The sequence below is a fragment of the Tenrec ecaudatus genome, chromosome X (genome assembly GCF_050624435.1).
Source record: "Tenrec ecaudatus isolate mTenEca1 chromosome X, mTenEca1.hap1, whole genome shotgun sequence".
Taxonomy (NCBI): Eukaryota; Metazoa; Chordata; class Mammalia; order Afrosoricida; family Tenrecidae; genus Tenrec; species Tenrec ecaudatus.
This window is the reverse complement of record NC_134548.1, coordinates 143,282,898-143,288,897: the sequence shown is the minus strand read 5'-3', so window position 1 is coordinate 143,288,897 and position 6,000 is coordinate 143,282,898. Positions and strand designations below refer to the sequence as shown.

Genomic DNA, 6,000 nt, shown 5'->3' with positions numbered 1-6,000 from the left:
AACCCCACAGAGACAGTGGCTATACGTTGAAACCAACTCGTTGGAAGTGAGGATTTTGTTTTGTTCGAGAGATGAGTAAATGCCCTGTGATTTGGAAAGGATGGACTTACTGGGTTTGCTGTTTTGATTATTGTTTTTTCTGGTGAATCTTATTTGCAGGACCAGAAGCAAAGGACATACTGCATAGGTAGTATCTGAGCCTCAAGCAGAAGATTCATCTGTCTCTAAGAGTGGTTTTTCTGGCTTTGCACGAGTTTCCGGTGACATTTTGTGGAAATTAATCTGGGAATCAATAATGAGGTTAGAAGCAAGGGCAGTCTACATGAGAAAGAAAAAAAGGAGCTCTAATGAGAGCAATTGACAGACTTCAGTGACAGGACTGGATTTATGTGTTTGTTAGGGAACAAAAGTGACAAAAATTCAAGTTTGAGTCATTCTTGTGAACCAGGAGTGTCATAAATCTAGTGAGGAAAATGGGGAGAGGAAACTGTCTTTACCGCTCAGAACAGAATCTTTTTTAAAAGGTTTACCCAAGTAGTGTCCTGCATAAATGTTTCACCAACATGTTTTTGCGAGCAGTTCTTCTTGTAATGTACTTTGTATCAACATTTTTAAAAGTATCCATCCAGATGCCATTAAAAGCAACAAGGCGATTCGAGCAAATCTAAGTTTAAGACAACTTTGCTGAAATTGACCTATTAGCGTAAATAACCTTTCTTCGACTCATTTGGTCTTCACCTCAGTCTTTTTTTTTTAAGTGTTTTGGTTACTTTTGAAATGGCGCCTCTAACCCATACCCCCAGAATTCATGTTAGATTTCGGTATTGCAACCAGGTACGGAACTGCGTGCTTGCAGAGAAGGTCCAGAACTGCGGGCGGGACCCTTATCCTCGCAGCTGGCGGCACGCAGCTGGTTGCCGCGCGCCGCTGCCTTCGCGAGTCTGACTGGCGGGCACTTGTCCACGCCCCCCATACCCCCCGCCCCCCGCCCCCCGAGTCTGTTGAGAAAGAAACCCGGATGTGCAGAGGAGGAGGCGGTGTCTACCCATAAAGCAGCGCGCTTCTTTATATATGCACACGCCTGCCCCCGCCTTAGACGCTCATTCCACGCTGGGAACCGCCGCCGCTGCTAACCCTGCTGCAGCCGCTACCGCCGCCGCTTCGTGTTTTCGCGCTCTTCCCTTCCCTTCCCTTCCCTTGCCGCTGCCGCCGCCGCCGCCGCCGCCGCCGCCGCCGCCTTTCGAGACTCCTCCGGGCTAATCTCTCCGCCGGGTAAGCGTCCCCCGCCGCCCCGGGAAGGCAGCGACTCGCCTTCCCAACCGCGGCGCCGCCGTGAGGGTGGCGGGATGGGGGACTCCATGCTGGCGCGAATCCCCGGGAGCGCCCCAGGCGCGGGGGAGGGGATGGATGGCGCGATGGCGACCGGGCCACCATCTTGTGCCGGCTCCAGCGGGAGGGCTGGCTTCGCGGGGGCCGCTCGGTGGTCCGCTGCGTTGTGGCGGCGGGCCTCCGCCCGCGGGTCCATCGCCCCTGCCGCATCTCCCTTCCCGGGGCCTGTGTGGCTGTTGCCACCGGCATGGTTTGGGCCCCTCCCGTGGACTGCCTCCTTTTAGTGTTAGGGACGTGTGGTGCCTGTGCTTGAGGAGACCCGCCCACCCCCAAGGCTCTTTAGTGGAAGAAAAGAGCCCCGAGGGGGTTCCAAACTTTCCGGCCTTGAGGCCTCAAGGGTCCTTTCCTTCCTTCCCGGTTGCTTCTCACCCGGGTGACCGGTTAGTCCTCACAACCTCATCCTTCCCAAAGGGACTTCCCTCCTCTGTCATCCCGTTATTGTCTAGAGAAGAAACACTGGGAGTTTGATACCCAGTTGGCAGGTTTGACCTCTGGAGACTTTACGGGGGGAAAATGACCTCATTGTGAGGTTGTAGCCAGATTCAGAGATGGAGGGAGTTTTCGTCGTTCTGAGTTTGGATGCTTCTGAGGTGAAAGCAGAGCGAAAATGTGACAGTAAGGCAGCTTCTGCAAGTACAGACGACCTTCCTCCAAAGGATTCTCTTTGTTTGCAAATTTTTGGTCATTTAGAAAGCAAACAAATCTTTGAAGTCAACTTTTGCTTTTTTACTGTTCTCAGGTTTGGACTGAGGGTGGTCATGTCTTTTAGTGCCATTAACCAGAAAATGGAGCTCCAGAGGTAGGGTTTTTAAGCCCCGAAAGCATCCCTCAGTATTTGTGAGGTATCGTGCTTTGGGAGTTACCATGCAAACTCACTCCCTTTCCAGCAGACAAACTTTACTGAGCCTGTGAAGGCCCTGGTTTGCTTGGGGATTTTTTTTACTAAACAAACTCCGTGTACTCTTGGTGTGGTAATAACCCTAGTTAAATTATTGTATCTTGCGTTTGTGTTCTTTACTGCTTTCAGTCTCTTGGACAAAGGCCTTGGGGTGTTAGAGAACTGACTTGAAGAGGAAACAACTTACTGGGAGAAAACTTTCCTGAGATCATGTGCTTAGAGAGTGACGGAATCAATTCTAGATCTAGGTCTTAGGACTTTGCATCCATTGCTCATTTCACTACTGTATTTTTTGTATATAATACATCCACAAAAGTAATGTACACAGGCATAGAAACTAATGTATGAGGTTTGTGCCGCTTGCCCCCTCTCCAAAATTAATTGGTATAAAAATATGGTATAGTCCCTGGTGGAGGGTGGGGGTCTGCGAGTGAGGCGATTACAGGGACTTGGCAAGGAGATTCACTTAATAAAATGTAAGAAATACTATTCAGTTCTGTCTTGTATATTTTTAAGGCGTCCATTTCGTTTTCACTTTTTATTATTGAAATAATACTGTGATCTTATTTCCAAGCATGGTGAGAAATCAAAGCCCACTGATTGGCTACCTGTAATTTCACCAGTTGCTACCAGCTTGCTGTATCTGTCTTATACTCTTTGCTGAACCAAATTAAAATTTAAACCAAAATAAATTAATGCTTTAAATTTTGCAGTTAAAATGGCACTTAGCCCCTAAATATTGCATGGCAGTACCTGTTGTAAAATCTAGGACCTTCTTTTCACTGTCAAATCTAAAAAAACCAGATTGAGAATGTTCCTTAATATCTAGTGTGTGCGCACACACACACACACACACACACACATACACACACACACATGAGGCTTCAAAATATGTGTGGTTAAATAGTAATAGATTTTTTTCCACCAACTTTTGGAAGCACCTTACATAAATACGTATTCAGGTGTTCCTAATTTCCCCTCAAATGTCTTTCTTATTTTGTATTAGTTTCCTAACTTTGAATAGTCCCCCCCCCATAACATTAAAAAGCACCATCTCCTGTATTTAACTGACATTTTCCTCCACATGGTATTTAACATGTGCCCTCTAGTCCAGTGGTTCTGGACCTGTGGGTCATGACCCCTTTGGGGGTCGAACGACCCTTCTCACAGGGGCTACCCGATTAATAACGGTAGCAAAATTACAATTATGAAGTAGCAATGAAAATAATTTTCTGGTTGGGGGGGTCACCACAACATGAACTGTATCAAAAGGGTCACTGCATTAGGAAGGTTGAGATCCACTGCTATAGTCCTATGAACTAGTAGTTAGTTCCAACTAACCCCCACCCCCCAAAAGAACCGTTTATAGCTATTGTCGATTCTGACAGCTAGCTACCTTATAGGGCAGGTTTCTGGAAAGTTTTTCTGCAGAGCGGCTGGTGGCTTTGAACTGCAGTTAAAAACTCTGTATAGCCACTATACCACCAGTGCCCCTCAGAGCTAAAGACTTCAGTAAATTTAATGTTTGATTTTATATAAATCATTTTATTGGGGGCTTTTACACCTCTTAAAACCATCCACGTACCAAGCATATGTTGCCATCATCATTGTCTTTCTACTTGGTATCAGCTCCTGGGTTCGATTTTTTTTTTTTGCAATAACACTCTCATAATTCATCCTGTGTACTTAAAATTCTATAATGTTAAACTCAAAAAAACTCAGCAACCCCACTACTAATGAGTTAATTCTGCCTCATAGAAACCCTATAGGAAAAAGTAAAACTGCTCCTTAGGTCTTCTGAGACTAAATCTCTACTTGATTATAAAGTCCCATCTTTCTCTCAGAGCAGCTGCTCGAGTTAAACCACCAAACTTGTGGTTGGCATTCTAACCTTTAACTCAAGACATCACCTAGGCTCCTTTTTAAGTTAAACCCAAAACTCAATGCTCTGACTTAATGGAACCCTTATGAGACAGTACAGCTGCCCCTGTGGCACTCTGAGACTGAAATTTGATGGGAGTAGAAAGCCTCATCTTTCTCCCTCAAAGCAGCTGGTGGCTCCAAACTGCTGACCTTCAAGTTAACCCAATGTATAACCTATGCCACCAGTGCTCCCCCTATATGTTAAGAGGCACATAAAGTTGACTTTTTCTAGGAAAGGGAGGGCATTAACACTTAGCATGAGTTTACCTGTAATAACTTAATATACACAGTAGAGACCAGCCTACTAGAAATGGGTAGTTGGGAATTAAGAACGAAGGGGGCAATTTTGGAGGACACAGATTTCCATAACTAGAATTGCTGCCCCCAGCTACACGGAGGCATTGGGATGATAGGGGAAAAGAAGTAGAAAATAGGAAACGATTAGAATAAGAGACTGCCTCCCCTGGAAGTATGCCTAGGACCAGGAAAGAAGAGGCTTTCTACTCCTGGCAAGAGCTAAAATTTCAGAAACCCGTGAGGGACAGTTCTACCCTGTTCTTTTATAGAGGAAATGAACTAAAAGAAGAGTTGTGATGTGGGAGGACTACAAATCACAGCTTCCCCAGTTTAACTCATTTTCTTCAGGTTATCTAGTCCAATCTGGCTTCTTTAGCCTACTGTCTTAATTGCTAGGCGTTGGCTTTTAGATTAGAGAAGCCCTGGAGGAATTCTTGATTACACAGGGGACTGCTAACCACAGGGTCAGTAGTTAGGATTCAGCCGCCACTCCTTCGAAGAAAGATGAGGGCTTTGTAAGGGAGATTAATTAGCCTTAGACACTCACAAGGGCAGTGCTATTCTGTCCCCTTGGACTGCTATGAGTCAGTCAAGTCTATGGTAGTGAGCTTGGAGTTTATACTCCCATGAAGATTTACTGCCTCCAAACCCTGGAGAACAATTCGAGCCTCCCCTTTGGGTCACTGTAGATCAGATTGGTCACCATGGCAGTTGTTAAGTTTTTAGTAGAAGAGGCTCGGCGGAAAGAAAGAAACCTTGTAGGCTCCTCTGCTACTTGTTTTCTTTATTCAAGAGATTAAACCCTGCCAATATTTTGTTGTTATGACTTGGGGGTGGAAAATACCCAAATGAAATGCAAATTTTGAAGAGAGAAAGTAATCTACATATATTAAACTCTTTTAAATAATCTTTGTTATTTTTAATCGTATTTTAAAGAGAAGAAACATTTGGAGATTAATATTGAAAACATACAAGGGGGCTTAAAATTTTGTGGAAAAAAATAAAAGATAATGACATTTTTCCATGGCCTTTTAGAAGCTTAGTCCTATTTTACTATCTTAAGAGTGACTTTTCTAAGAATGGAAATATTTGTGTTATATTCACTAATTACAGATATATATATTCCCAACTTTTTCATTTTTTACATTGCATCTTCTAAGAAAGACTTGAAAATAACTTCTTTTCTATATGGTCAGTTTAAATGAAAGCATTGGTGGTGTCCTACTTCTAACCCAAAGGTCTATCTTGCAGTTCCATTTTCCATGTTCACAAACAGGAGAGCTTGTTAAGATGGCATGGCGTATGTTCTCTTGCACATAGGGTTGTAGACCTTCGGACTGACACAATGGCACCTAACAACAACATACATAGGGAGGGGGCTTCAAAAAGTGCAGGGGGAAATTCCATTATCTTAATTCCAATGTTGAGCCAATTGCTGAAGCGCAGCATTCTTTTCTCTTCTGCCTGTTTGGAGTCCACTCAGAGACACTCTG

The 6,000-nt window shown here is 44.5% G+C and overlaps 1 protein-coding gene across 2 annotated transcripts in view; it reads left to right on the top strand.

Annotated features, from left to right (window-relative positions):
* Window positions 1-1,094: 1,094 nt before the first annotated feature.
* The window catches only part of ZNF280C (zinc finger protein 280C), a 58,342-nt gene continuing 53,436 nt past the window's right edge, over window positions 1,095-6,000 (top strand). For both annotated transcript variants that reach the window (XM_075538695.1, XM_075538693.1), the window contains exon 1: window positions 1,095-1,272. The gene's annotated coding sequence lies outside the window, so the exon portion shown is untranslated. The remainder of the gene's footprint in view (window positions 1,273-6,000) is intronic.